Source organism: Hydra vulgaris, chromosome 07, assembly GCF_038396675.1.
Source record: "Hydra vulgaris chromosome 07, alternate assembly HydraT2T_AEP".
NCBI classification, from domain to species: domain Eukaryota; kingdom Metazoa; phylum Cnidaria; class Hydrozoa; order Anthoathecata; family Hydridae; genus Hydra; species Hydra vulgaris.
The window spans coordinates 40,841,209-40,857,329 of NC_088926.1; positions in this window are offsets into that span (position 1 = coordinate 40,841,209).

Sequence of the window (16,121 nt, forward strand, 5' to 3'; positions counted from 1 at the left end):
TAAGTTATTTGCATCTAGATACTGTATTTATGTTGATTGTTTGTTTTCATCATACTTATCACCCATGTATTTATTATTAGAAGTTCCTAATCTATTAGATATCATATAAATTCCACCTCATTCCTTTCTTTATCATCAATATCATATTTACTCAACAATTCTAAATTTGTTTTAGTTTTCTTCAATTCTGCGTCCCACACTAATCCAGGTATAATACCAAGCGGGATTTAATTTATAACAATTAATACAAAGACCTCTAAAACTTTCAAATACATCAGTTAGTAACAGTACATCTAAAATATTGTATAAATCATGATAATCTCTAAATGTTTCACAATTAAACTCGTTCCATACAATTTGTGCATGTGAGTAATTATCAACTATAACTTAATCGTTTAATTTTAAAAAGAACGATTCTTTGGTGGTAATTGTGTTTTAGTAAATTTATTAATAGAATCAACGCAATCATATGGGTATACACCTTTTTTTTAGTAACAAATCTTACTTTTCATCTGAATATAATTTTCCAATACTTTTACATTGATCTTTTAATAAATTCTTTGATAAAGCAACTAAATTAGATCGAATAAATCTATAGCAATTTATGAAACGGTTTTCACGCTTAAGTTTTTTACTCTTCCCATTTTTATTAATAAATTTACCAAGTTTAATTTTTCTAGAAAAGCTACTATAATTTTCTTCATTGTTTGGTATACAGCTCAATTTCTTCTATCCTTCAGATAATTTCTTTATTAACAAGTGACAATTGTAACCAGATAAATTGTGAAATATAACTGGAAAGAATTCTGGAATTACATAATTCCAATTACAAACATTATGAGAAGCACCTCTATACTTCCCAGTAATATGACAGTGGTCATGTACTTTATCATTTTCAAGATCTTTTCCACAAATATGACATTCTGTTTCTGCATTAAAATCATCATCAATTTTAGAAGTATATATCATCTTTTTTTTTTTAATTTAATCATTTTATAAATTTTCTTAACATCTTCTTTTAAGCTGTCAACAAATTTTTGTGCAAAATCATCTATTTCACTACTTGCAGTAAATGTGACTAGTTTACTTTAATAAAAACATTCATCAAAATATTTAATATAATAACAGAATGAACTTGAAATGTGTCTTTGATATTGTTTAGTATAGGAATCATTCGGATTTGGTGTACAAGTGTTGATTGGTTTGATAAAAATTTTAAAGTCGGCATATACTACAAATGGAACTCTCATTTATGTATTATAATTAATAAATTGCATTGTTGAATTTAGTTTTAGAAGTTCAATACGTAGTGCATTATGTGTGTCACAATACAATTTGTGATTAGATAAAAATTCTTCAGTATTAAATTCTAATAAGCAATTTCTGAAATAGTGCATAATCCATCGTTTCTAGGGCATTTGTGGAGAAAGTAATCTGCTTAAACTTTTTATTAAACAATAATGATTAGTTTCAGCATTTGAGAATGATAATAAATATATTAAATGTTTACGATTATTTTTTTTCGACACACGTAAAATATGATGTTCTCAATATTCATATACAAATATATCGACACTGATATCTGTATTACCTTTCTCAAATTGTGTAATTTGGTTTAATGATACTGGGAATTCTAAATTTTCCCAACTTATTTTTTAGCTTGATTTTTAAGCTCTTTATCTACTCTTTGAGGATTTTAATCTGTTGAATATAAAGCTCTTGTGACACACCACTTTAGACACTCATTATCTTCATTTTTTTTTATTAATTATTGCCTTTTTAGTAGCTAAATTTTTATCAAGTGGAATATATGATTTAGCTTAAAGAGGATTATACTCTATAATATTTATATTCATCTTTTTAATAGAAACTAATCTCCAAATTGACTCTAACTGTTGAAACAATGATAAATTTTCAAAAGTTCTCAACTTTGTCGTTTCATATAACTCTTTCAAATCTGTTGATACCTTACACTTCGTTGAAAATGAAGGAGTTGTGGCTATAGTTTCACCTGTTTTAATATTAGTACGCTCCATTTCACAAGTGAGAACTATATAAACCTTTTATTTTCTATTTTCATTTAGTATTTTATTCGCACTATTTTTTACATGATTCATAAATGGTAAAGCATCATAATCTATTTCACATTTAGCTGTAAATTGTTTTGAAACATTCTTAATATATGATTGGGTTAAATTAAATTCTATTTATTTTTTAATTCCAAATTTATTGTACAACTTTACAACTTTAGATTTTAATGCTTCAATCTTTTTATTTGCTGTTCTTTTAATTGTATCAGTAACTGACGTAATCCAATCTGCAATAGAATTATTACTTGATTCTTTTCGAGATATTGCTGTATTAATTGCAATAAAAGGCGTAAGGGTTAAAATTGTTGAAGATGCTAAATCCGGAATCGGTTTGTCTAATATTTTTGTACTGCTCTTTGTTCAACTAATGGAGCTTGTACTGCTCTTTTTTCAACTAATGCAGTTTCTTCTAACGATCTTATGAGATCACTTTTTCTCATTTTATAATAATATTTAATTTTTCGCTCATTTGCAACTTTTGTAATTCTCTGACATTTTTATTTTCCATTTTTATATAACAAGATTATTTTTTTATATTTTTATTTTTCTTTTCATTTTAATATTTTTATTTTCTTTATAAAGTTTTTCTAATATTAGATATATAAAAAAGTTTTTATATATGTAAAGATTTTATATGATTTCTGTGGTTGTTTCTTCATTTTTTTCAGATTTTATTATGTCAATTAAAACACCATTATGAACTTTTCCATCACGTATTTCAAAATATCTCCATCAATGTTAGTTTTGCGCATTGCACTGTATAATGATGAATGTGTTGTAATTTCTCCTGTCTTCATATTAGTTAATTTAATAAAGAACGGATTATTTCTAATTGCCTCTAATCTTTCATACTTTGGATCTATAACTTTTTTAAGTGTTTCATTATTTTTTCTAGCTCTTTTCTATATACTTCTTTCACTGGATATATTCTAGGTCTCCCAACTGGTCTTTTCTCATTTTCTTCTTTCAATTCAGTCAAAATAGATTCTTTATTTAATAACCCATTACTCAAAGCAATCGTTAACAATGGAGTGAGATTATCAGATGTTTTTGAAATGTTATTTGCTATTAATAGATTTTTTAAATTTTTATTTGTGCATTTCATATTCATTTTATTATTTTTAGTTTTACTTTATTTTATTTTTTTATTATTATTTATTTTGTCATTTTACATATTTTACAATGTTATCTATAAATTTAAACAAATATATATAATTACAAGCTGACTGGGGCAAGTAGAAGTTAAGATGTCTTATCACCATGCCCCTTCATGAAATACAGAAAAATACAATAAAATTTTACATCTTCCAATATTAATTAAAAGAGTGAAATTAATAAGTTTGAAAAAAAACAAAAACTTAAAGGTTAAAAAAAGAATTTAAAGTTAAAAAAGAAATTGAAAAAAAAAAATTGTTAAAATAACAAATAAAAAATTACAAATCGGTACGTATGCGTCTTCATATTCAATACAATATTAAAAGAGGAAAAATAAACTTACAAAATTATTTTAATTTTTTAAAAAAATGAGAGAATGTACGTAATAATTAAATTTTGTCAGTGTTTTTTTATAGTTCTTTTAAATGTATCAATAGATTTTATTTTTTTCAAATTTTCGTCAAGAACCGAATTCCGCAAGCGTGGTCCCCGGCATATAGTCGAGAAGTCAGATTTTTTGAGTGATGTTAGTGGGATGTAGTAATTACTCATTGAGTGTCAAGTTTCATATTTATAATTAATTCGAGTGAAACTTTTAAATAAAATATTTTGGAATCATTTCATTTTGAATTTTAAACATAAATAAGAAGTTATGGTATATATTTAGTTCGTATACGTTTACAGCATTTATTTCCTTGAGCAACGGCTCGGCACTTTCGTATATATCTGCGACAAAAACTTGTCAACTTGCTTGTTTTTGTTTTGTATAAATAATTTTTAGGAAAGATGAATGATTGTTTGCACAGATAATATTACTATATTTAATATGACTATGTATAAATAAAAAGTATAAATTTTTTAAACAAAATTTATTCAAAAGATGTTTTGTCTTGTACATAATCCCCAGAGTCATTGAAACCTTGTTCTCGACTAGCTTTATTTGGCTTTCCCAATAAAAGTTCATCGAAATTTATTCCGAGTATTTTCATTGAAATTTTTATTTTAATACTGTTAATTGTTACTTCAGGTAATTTGAGTGGAAGGTTCTCGGCTTTGGATGGTTTAGCAAATAAAATATATTTAATTTTTTCAATATTTAATGAAAGTTTATTTGCTATAAACCACTCATTAATATATATTAATTCTGTTTTTACATTATAAAAAATATATTTTAAATTTGAGTCAGAAAATAAAACATTAGTGTCATCAGCAAAAATAATATAATTAAGTATTTGAGAAGACAAATAAATATCGTTAATATAAATTAAAAACAAGCAAGTTTCAGAGGCCCAAGTATTGATCCTTGGGGAACTCTGAAACTAATTGATTTAAATGGGGAAATATATTAAGTCATATGGTACTCCTTGTTTACGATTTTGTAAATTATATAAAGAAAAAAAAGTTAAACTTTTTTTTCAAAAGTTTTTGATAAACAATATTTTATTTCCGTCTGAAATTTTAGCAATCTATTAGATATTACAACAGCAAATGCTTAAGTATTTGCTGGAACAGCTGCATTAAATGTTGCTTTGATTTGTGCATCTACTACAGATGATTTTAATCTTTCTGATTGTCTTTCAACATCAAAAACAAAAAGTGGGTATAAGTCTTTATAGTCAGAAAGAGATATATTGCTTTGTGTTATCAATTCATTCATTTCATAAAGTTTTTCACTAAACAAAGATGCATCTTTATAAGCTCTTGAAAATTGATAATTTGGGAATAATAAGTTATAACCAACAGCAGGATATCTTTCCTTATAAAGCATAATGTTCATGTTTTTCAAGTCACAATGATCAAATATTGAAGGATTAAGTACTTGATCTCCATCTTTGTTTGTTTAAAATTTAACAATGATTAATCTTGGTTTATCAGCACATGTCTTTACGGCTCAGTCTCTAAAAAAATGTTGTAGATTGTGGAACAGATATAGCATCAGACTGCCGCGCACGAAAACTTACTGGAAGCGTCACTTTCGAATCAATAGTTTTATGAAGAGTAATCTTTTCTACATCTGATGGGATCAGATGCGGTATAAACAATTATATTTTATCAAGATTAACTTTTCCTTCAGCTGCAGCAGCAAGTCTAAAAAGTGCATCATCATCACTTTTTTCTTACAAGAATTAGTGTATGTTGAAATCCATAAATAATTTTGTCGTAATTATCACGGAATCCAAAAATGTGTCTTAAAGGTATGCTAAATGGAAATAGTCCTTTTGTTGTTGGCTTCAAGAAGCCAACTACAAAAGGAATATTTTCACTTAGCATACCTTTAAGATACACTGTAGACTATATATGCTTGTCTTACTGCAAACCCTGAGTTATCAGCAAGCACTGCTGTTGCTGCAGAATATTTATACTACAATTGATTTAATTAGTGCGCTGGTTGTGAGTTGCTTGGGTATTTAAGCATTCCTAACATTGTAGTTGATTGACCTTAATAATAAACATCTTCTACTTGTTGGTTTAATAATTTATATTATATTTGACTAAGTAAATGCATAATACAATTTTTTCTAAGTGACACCGTATTTGCATTAACATAAACTGTTCCATTAGCTGTTCCATCAAGTCCTCCTTCAAACAAGAGAAAAGCCTCAGATGGAAGTGTTAAAAAATCTTATTGGTCAATGTTGATTCTAATTTCTCCAGAACTATTTAGATTTGTAAAAGCCACTGGCTCATATTCATGGAATTCAAATCTTTAAATTCTTTCATCCATATGTGTTATTTCTATAAAATTCAATACTTCGGAAGTCATCATTTTGTTTTTTTAAATACAGTATAAAATTTTTTTTTTCGATAGACAATTCTAAAAAACTAATAAATGTATAAGAATTATACAAGTCTATTGCGCCAATCGAAGACCTCGATCTCGTCCTTTTTAGCAAGATCTTTGACTCTTATAGCATTTTCATTTGAGACTTTTTTCTGTTGCTTTTTTATTTCAGCTCCCATCATTATTTTATTTATATATGTTTTTACCTCATCTCTATTATTGATTAGATCTTTAGATCCAGATTTCATTAGATCTTTGATCCATTGTTTATCAAATTTGAAATAATTTCTCCAATTTATTTATTAACAACAATATTTGGTTGTGAAACTATTTTTGAAGAAACATTGTTATTTATTTATTTTCCTTTTTAAACTGCAGCATTTCTAGCAGCTCTTTTGCTGATGTTGAAAGTTCTTTTTCTGCTGATTTTGCAGTAGTTATTGCAGCTTTTTCTAATTTGCTAGAAGCTAACCTATTCAACATAGCTGATGATACAGCTTATTACTTTCGACGCTGCTGCTCGTTTAAATAATTTTTTTATACTATCAAATATACCATTTTCTCCAATAACATGTTTCTTTACATCTCTTTTATTATGAACTGTTCCTATTGATTCATACTTCTCATTTTTTTATATGTCTCTCGAAATGGGAGCTCATATTTCTCTGTATTTTTACAATCCTAGATGACCTTGGTTTGTATGGGTTTTCAGTAGTAATTACATCTGTTTGTATTAATATATTTTCATAATTTTTAGGATCATCTTTAGTATATCTTGCCTTATTTAAATTAAATTTTATTATCAACTCCCAATGACCAGGTGTACCATAAAATGTTTTACCATCAATGTCATTTTTAGAATACGTTCCACATTTAGTATCTGTAGACTTTTTACCATTAGTATACATTCTAAGATAAACTATTGCAATTTTTCCGAGCTTCATAGCTTTAGTTTCTTCATAAGTAGGCATTAGTTTTTTTTATGCATGTTCAACAATTATTTTAGAATAAACATTTGAAAAAGTGAGTGCAAATTTATTAGCTTGATCGTGCAATTTAGATATGTTTTCTTTTATTCCAGTTTGACTATCAATTAATGGCTTGTACAATTTTGTCAAGTCTAACAGTAAATTAGCATCACCCATCCTTTCATATAAACTATTCTGCTGTATTCTTTTTTTACTAGCTAAGAATTGTTAAACAATTTGATCTCTTTTTTCAGGATCTTCAATTTTTAGAAATATTGTTTTTTTTATATAAAAAAGATAAAAAAAACACAACAAAACGATTTATGCTGTGTTTAACGATTAACGTTTTATTTTAACATATTATTTTGTGTTTTTACGTTTACATTTTTACTAAATCTACTTTGGAGTATATTAGTTGCCTTATATCTTTCTTGTTTAACTAATGATTCATTAGTTTGTACATCAATTTCAGTTTTTATTTTTGTTCCAATTTGTTGAAGCATTACTTGAAATTTTTCAAGTTCACCAAGTATTAACTCATATTCATTGTCATTTATATGTCCATCTACGGAAGAACCTGCAAGTATCTTAAGCTTTTCAAGCTTTTCTGCTTTTAAATTTAAATTTTTATTAACTGGTCCACCTCAAACACACCTGCTCCTAATGCTATACCTTTACATACAATATTACTGGTGCTGCAGTTATTGTTAACAAAAAACCAATTCTAATAGTTCCAAGTGCCGTAATGCTTGCTAATAATACATTATCGATTGCTGAAATTATTTTTACAGCCCTATCACTTTTTACTTAGCACAGTTCTCTTTTCTGTCTCACGCTCTATTTCTTTTTGAATCTTACTAATTATTTTAAGACGATATACATGAGCTTCGTCTTCAACAGGTGACTGATTTTCATCAGGTGCACCTGGAAGAGTTGGGTATTTTTTATTATATTCATTTTTAATTAGGGAAAAAAAATATTTACAATAAATTAACATAACTTTCTCCATTTTTAATTAATTTATCAGAAACAGAATTATTAACAACATTTAATGCAATATCAGCAACAGACTCTGATATTACAGAATCTCGTAAGGTTGACATTATTAATTTAATTTCTTGTTTTAGTGAAATTAACGCAACAATTTTATTAATTGATACACCAAAGTTTAAAAGAATATTTCGATGTAATAAAGATTTTATTGTGATGTCATATTTTGCAAATATCTTATATCTATTCTCATTTATTAATACTGAAGGGTGTTCTAAATCTTTGTGTGGCTTCAAAAGTATTTGAGGAAGTTCGACTCTTTTATATTTGTTTATAAATTTTTGCATTGGCGGATTATTTTTTGACATTTTATATATGTGAAAAAAGATTTTCAAAAATTAGAGAATCCTATTTAAAAATGGAATATTAGCAAATAGTGAATTTGGTCCTAACAAAAAATTTGGTCCTAAAACAGAACCTGCTGATGTATATCCATTCCCACTACGTAAGTATATTCCGTCACCTACAGAACCTCCTTTACTCCATGGGCTCAAATATAAAACAGATTCTGCAGCTGTCATTTTAACTCTTTGTCCAGTCTTTTTTATGTACACGAAACTCCTTCCAGAATATTTATCAACCATAGTTGATCTAGCTGCTGAACCTACTCCAGTAAATAATCCAGTTGCAAGTGCTGGAGCAACGCTTGATAATAAAGTTCTTCCAGCTGTACTAAGTAAAGGTAAAAGTGCGCCAATAAATCTTCCCTTTATTTTAGAGCTTTGAGCTTGTTGTGCTTTACTTAAATTAATTATTACACCTGTACATTTTTCATATGATCTTGTAATTCTATTTAATTGTGTATTTGTAACAGCGAATTCGTGTTCAACATTAAGATCTAAATTTTATAATTTAATACAAGCTTCATAACCATCTTCAATTGCTTTTTTAAGTCTTGCTTATAGACCCTGCGAATCATTTATTTTAATATTAGTATATTTATTTATTTTATATTATAAAACTTATTGTTTTTTCTTTATTTGAAATGTAATAGACAATTCTTCTCCTCGTAAATTCAAAAGATTCCTATTTAAACCAATTTATTTTCAGTTTTTGAAATTGTTTTTAGTGTTACTGATAAATAAATTAACTTTAACGGCTCTTGAACAATTTTAAACCTAGAACCTACAGATAGGAAAAATGAATATATAACGATTTCTGTTCCTCCATTTATATATGATGATTCTATTATATCACTTGTAACTCGTATACTATTTACACTTAATATGTTTACTATATTAGTTGATTCATGGTACCTGATGAATATATTCCACTGTTAAAACCAAAAACAGTTCCAACTGAATTTGAAGTTGTAAAATCGATTTTTTTTATTGATCCAATATTTAAAACTAATCTTAATGTATTATTATTTCCTTCAAGTTTAATACCAGCAACAACAGTGCTTAAATGCCTGTTTTCTGACATAATCAATTGAATATATTCATTTATATCAGTCTATATAATTAAAAATTTTAAAATTCACAAGTTGGTGTATAAAAATTATTTAGTTCACTTCTATATTTCCATAATCTCTTTCAGAAGGTCGACCTATAATAACAAATCCATGAGGCTCTGACCATGCATCCTTACAAAGTCTTATAAACTTGTCTTTTGTCATATCACTTGAAACGTGATCTTTATAAATATGATTTAAGTTCTTTGAATCTTGTGAAAATAAGCAAACAAAATTTGTATTTTCTCTTATAGTTTGACTGGGTAATATAAAATAATTTTTTGCAAGGTAGAAACAATCTAAATTACAATGCCTTCCTCATATATAATATTTTTCACACTTATTTTCCTTTGTTAATTTTAAATCATCAAGTAGCATCAAATTATTCTTATGAATATCAAGATCTGGTACATCCTCAACTGTTTTAAAAAACTTACACTCCATATCTGTTTTCTCATTAAATTTTTTGAAATGCTTTCAATTATAAACTCAGGATTTGCATTTAATTTTTCTATTTTTTCTTGTAACTTAATTAGTTCAAGATCAACTTCACTTTGTAACTTTTATTCAAAAGATTGTTTTAATATTTTATATTCTGGTTGAAAAAGAGACTTTCCAAAAACTTGTAAATTATTATAGTTTAACCAACCAGGTTTTAAAAGTAAACTCAATAATAAATCAGTTTTTCCACAACCTGACTTTCCAACAATAATTCCTCGTATACTTTTAGTTCACAACTTATTATTATTTCTCTTAATGTTATTTACATTCCATGATAAATCTATTAATTTTTTTATTTACTATATATAAAAAAATGTACTGTATTAAATGCAAAAACAAAGCAAATGCACTAAACTCGAAAAGCGTCGCGAGTAAAAACAAAAGAAATTTGCTTCGTGGAACTTGCGCTATTTGTGGAAAAACAAAAACTAAATTCGTATCAGCAAAAACAAGAGGTGATTTAGTTAGTTCAATTAATTCAGCAGCAAGTAAATTAAAACGACCTTGGTCAAAGTTCCCTGATGAAATGCATTCACTTGATATAAACTTCGCTTGCCCTGGTACTAATTTAGATGAACAATTAGCTTCTACTGACGCATATAAAGAATGGAGTAAACCTGTAGATAGAGTTGATAATGCAGCTGACCATCATGATCTTGCTTATAAATACTTCTCAGATACAGAAAACAGAAATGAAGCTGATAAAAATATGCTCGAAGAAATGGATGCTATAAAAAATCCAATAATACGTGAAAGATTTGAACGAGGAATGATAAAACCTATTATATCAACTTAAACTTTGGGTTGGGTGTTCAAAAAAACTACCAACGATCTGTAAAAAAGACAAAGATGAAGAATTAAAAGGACTGACAAACTTGCAAACGACTTCATAGACCATTTGTAAAACATTTCAGAAAAAGAAAAGTTGTTGTAAATGGAATCGATGAAATATAGGCTATTGATTTAGTTGACATGCAATCATTTTTCAAAATTTAATGACGGTATAAAATACTTATTAATAGTGATAAATGTTTTTTGAAAAAAATGGATGGATTGTTCCATTGAAAAGTAAAACCGGAGTTGATGTTGCTAATGCTTTAAATAAAGTCTTTAAAGAAAGAAAGTGTCAAAAAATGTGAGTGGATAAAGGCTTAGAACTTTATAATAAGCACTTTAAAGCGTTAGGTGTTGAGTTATATTCAACTAAAAATGAAGAAAAAAGTTGCGTAGTTGAACGTTAGAATAGAACAATGAAAGAGAAAATGTTGAAGTACTTTTCAGCTAGTTCTTCTAGAAAATATATCGACGCTTCAGATGAAATTATTGTTTGGTTACATCTAAATGGTAAAGCACTTAAATGGTAAATTATATTGTTTGGTTGAATCTAAATCGTAAAGCACAATCAGAGCCCGTTAAAACAAAGTTTTCAATTAGGGATTGAGCCAGGATAATTATAAAGAAGACAGCGTTTAATAAAGGATACACACCGAGATGGACAGACGAGGTTTATACTGTGCCACAGTTTTAGTTCACAGAATCATCAACGTGTAAAGTATCTGACAATAATGGTAAAGAAATACAAGGTATTTTTATGAAAAACACCTGCAAAAAACTGACCAAAAAATATTTAGGATTGAAAAAGTTATTCGCAAGCTCAAAGACAAGTCATTTGTAGAGTGGTATGGGTACCCTGAGACGTTCAACTCATGGGTTGATAATAAAGAATTGATAAGTCTGTAAATTATACCACTTTCATGCCTAGTGTTGCTAATGGAAGAAGATTAGTAGTTACAATTAACTCTTGGGATAAACAAAATGGACAATCTGGAATATTTTAAGCTTTACAAGGACAATTTTACTATTATGCGTGGCTGTACCACATTTACGCTCTACTTAAAAGAATTGATTTAAAATTACAAAAATTTTATATTTACGCTAAGGCTATATTACATTTACGCTTAATGTTTATGATTAAAAAATTATAAAATTAATTTTATAATTTTGAAATTTTTATCTTTTTCTTTATATTTATACTTTATATTATATTTATTTGATATTGGCTTAGAAATTATGGTTAAGAAAGGGTTGAAATAAGTTAAAAATCATGGATGGAGTTATGGTTGAAACATAATGTGAGATTATGGTTGGAGTTATGGTAGAAATATGATGTAAGATTATGGTTGGAGTTATGGTTGAAATAAGTTAAGAAATTATGGATGTGATTATATGATGTGAACTTATGGTTAGGATCTTAGTTGAAATGAATTAAAAAATTATGGATGAAGTTATGGTAGAAAAATTGTGACAGATCCGGCATTTCCCTTTACTCTTCTAATTTAGGCAAAATATAATTCCGTTACAAAAAATTATATTTAATTTCATTGTTCATTTTAAAAGCCTTTCATCTTCCACAGATTTGGGACCGGTCCTGAAAACTACAAATGTTAATATTGCTTATTACAGTTTCAATCAGATACTTCGAAACAACTATAATAAAGCATTTCCAAAAATTATAAAACTTATTAAAAAGAAAACATTTCAAAATCCGTGGATAACATCGGGTATTGTGAAAATCATCAAAAAAAAAGATAACGCCTCTATAAAAATTTTTTTAAAAAAGAACCTTTGGTAATGAGTCGAATTATAAAAACTACAAACGACTTTTTGAATCAATTATAATGTCCTCAAAAAAATTGTACTATACTAACCAGTTAATAAAATATTAAAACATTCACAAAAAACATGGCGTTTAATAAATGACGTCATTGGTAAAAAAAGTATAAATTGTAACAGTCTTCCGAAAAGACTCATTATAAATAACTGCGAAATTGTTAATGAATCTTTAATTGCTCAATTGTTTAATCATGCATTTATTAATTCAGGCGTAAATTTAGCATCAAAAATTAAACTTAATAAATCTGATTTTAAATCATACCTAACCGCTAATAATACCATAATGGAAAATAATAGATGAAATGAAAAAGAATTATTAAATGCTGTCTCTAATTTAAAACCAAACAAAGGACTAGGCGTTGACGATGTTTGCAATAATGTAATAATAAAATCAATTTCTTATTTAAAATCTCCGCTCATGCATTTTTTACTTTGTCTCTTGAACAAGGAATCTTTCCTGATAAACTTAAACTTGCAAGGGTGCTACCAGTCTTTAAATCTGGAGATCATACCAGCATTTCAAATTACAGACCAATCTCAATTCTACCATGACTTTCAAAACAATTAGAATACATTATGTATCATAGAATATTTACCTTTCTAGAAAATGACAATATTTTTTATAACAAAGAATTTGGATTTAAAAAAAATCATGCCACAGATCAAGCAATTATTCATCTTGTTTTAATATTTTTCAGGCATTTGATGAAAATAAATATACGCTAGGTGTATTTATTGATCTTAGCAAAGCGTTTGACACTGTTGATCATTATATTCTATTAAATAAACTAGAAAATTACGGGGTTAAGCACTCAAATTTCAAATGGTTTCAAAGCTATTTGTTAAATAAAAAATATACATTTCATTTAGCTGCGGAACAACTGATAATATGAATATAAAATGTGGTAATCCACAAGGGTCAAGTTAAGGACCACTCTTATTTTTAATTTATATTAATGATTTAAGCAAACTTTGTAAGTTACTAGACACTATTTTGTTTGCGGATAATACAAATTTGTTTCACGATCGTCACGATATTAAAATGTTGTTTAATTCAGTTAACATGGAACTCATAAAACTCACAGAATGGCTTAGCGCAAATAAATTATCAATTAATTTAGATAAAACAAAGTATTCTTTTTTCTATCGCTTTCATGAACGCGATAAAATCCCTTTAAAACTTCCAAAACTTTATATTGGCAGTCAATTTATAAAAAGAGAACAGTCAATAAAATTTTTAGGAGTACTCCTTGACAAAAACGTTACTTGGACAAATCATATACATTATCTTGAAAGTAAAATCTCAAGAAATATTGGCCTACTTTATAAAGCAAGGCCATTATTAAATCAAACTAGTTTAAAATTGTTATATTTCTCCTTTATTCATAGTTATCTGAATTACGCAAACATTGCTTGGTGTAGCACAAATCAATACGAAATTAAAAAACTTTTTAATAAACAAAAACATGCAATGAGAATAATATCTAATGTAGGTCGTTTTACTCACTCCAAAAAACTATTTATAAACCTGAATATATTCAATGTCTACCAAATAAATATTTTTCATCTTTTAATTTTCATGTATAAAGTTAATAAAAGAACAACACTAAACATTTTTAATTCTTTATTCAAAATAAATAAACATAGATACTTAACCAGATACTCAAACAACACCTATATTCAGCCCAAAAGTTTTTATGCCACAACTGAGCTTTCATTATCCATTAGAGGACCAAAAGTATGGAATAAAATCCTATCTAATAAACTTAAAACTCTTGAAACTCTTGACGAATTTAAAGTAAAATTGAAGCAAATGCTTCTAGTTAGTGATGGAGTGCTTGACGTTTGGGTGACACAGATAAGTTTTTTCAATTTAGTTTAAAGTTTATCTTTGTCAACCCTTTTATGGATTTGGTTAAAGCATGCTTAAATACATATATATATATATATATATATATATATATATATATATATATATATATATATATATATATATATATATATATATATATATATATATATATATGTATATATATATATATATATATATATATATATATATATATATATATATATATATATATATATATATTTTAATTGGAAAGCTTCAAGTTCTTTTCAATTCTGTGTTTTAATAATAATTTTAATACTTAATCTTAAATAATTAAAAAAAAAAAAGTTGTTAACAACCTTTTTTTTTTTAATTTTTTTATTTTATTGCGAGTGTTACTTTGTGCAAATTTAATTTAATCTTTATATACTTACTTATTTATATGAAAATTTTAAATACTGAAAAAAAATTTTTAAAACAGACACTCACTTAATTATATATTACTCAATTTCTTGTCTATATATATCAGAGTTAGACATTACAATTGCAATGTGTAACTCTGATATATAGACAAGAAATTGAGTAATATATAATTAAGTAAATGTAACTCAAGCTGTATGATCAAGAGCAGCCTTTTCTGTAAATTTAAACTTTACAATAAAGAAATAACGAATTTGCAGTAAACAGTTTTACATAATAAACTGCTAAATCTGCACAAATAAAAGCAATTTTAAGCAATATACACCAAAAAAGAATAACAAACATGTTGTATATGATATATATTAAAAATATTATTATTATAATTTTTTTTTTTTTTTTTTTTAAATTTTCCGTTTTTGTTTCAATTAAATTCCGTAATATAATACAAGATACTCTTATTCTTTCAAAAATAATCCAGTTATAAATATAAAAAAAAAATCAAAGACAAAATAATAAGAGATAGTTATACAAAAATATATAAAAAACGCGGGAAACTTGCAAAAGACCATCAAGTCTTAACATCAAGAATCGTTGTACTAGTTTTGTTTTTACAATATTAAATTCCTATAATATTGTTAAAAGCAAAACTTAATTAACTAAGGTAAATAGTGTTAACACCAAAAACATTCAATGTAAAAAGACAAGAACATATAAAACAAACAGTCAAAGAAAAAAAAAAAAAAAAGCAGTTTAAAAGAAATCATTAATAAGTTTTTTATACTTTGAAATACTCTTTTTTTATTAGTTTTTGAAAGCAATTTATATTGTTTACATCTTGTAAATTACTATATTTTGCTAATATTTTATTCCAAATATGCGGAGCACGATACGTAATTTTAAATTGTTCTTGTTTAGTTTTGCACAATGGTTCAATTAAGCCTGTTGTGCGTAAAGTATACTTAATGTTAGGTTTTATTTCATAAAGATCATTAAAAATTGAGGGGCATTGTTGAAACTTACTTTTGTACATGAGACATAAAATTTTATAAACGTTTATCTCGTATAACGTAAAGATGTTCATAATTTTGAACAGTGGTTTTGCATGTTCGTTTTTATTTTTAAAATTTATTATTCTTAAGGCATGTTTTTGTTTTCGATAGAGTGCTCCAAGCTTGCTTTTAGATGTACTACACCACGC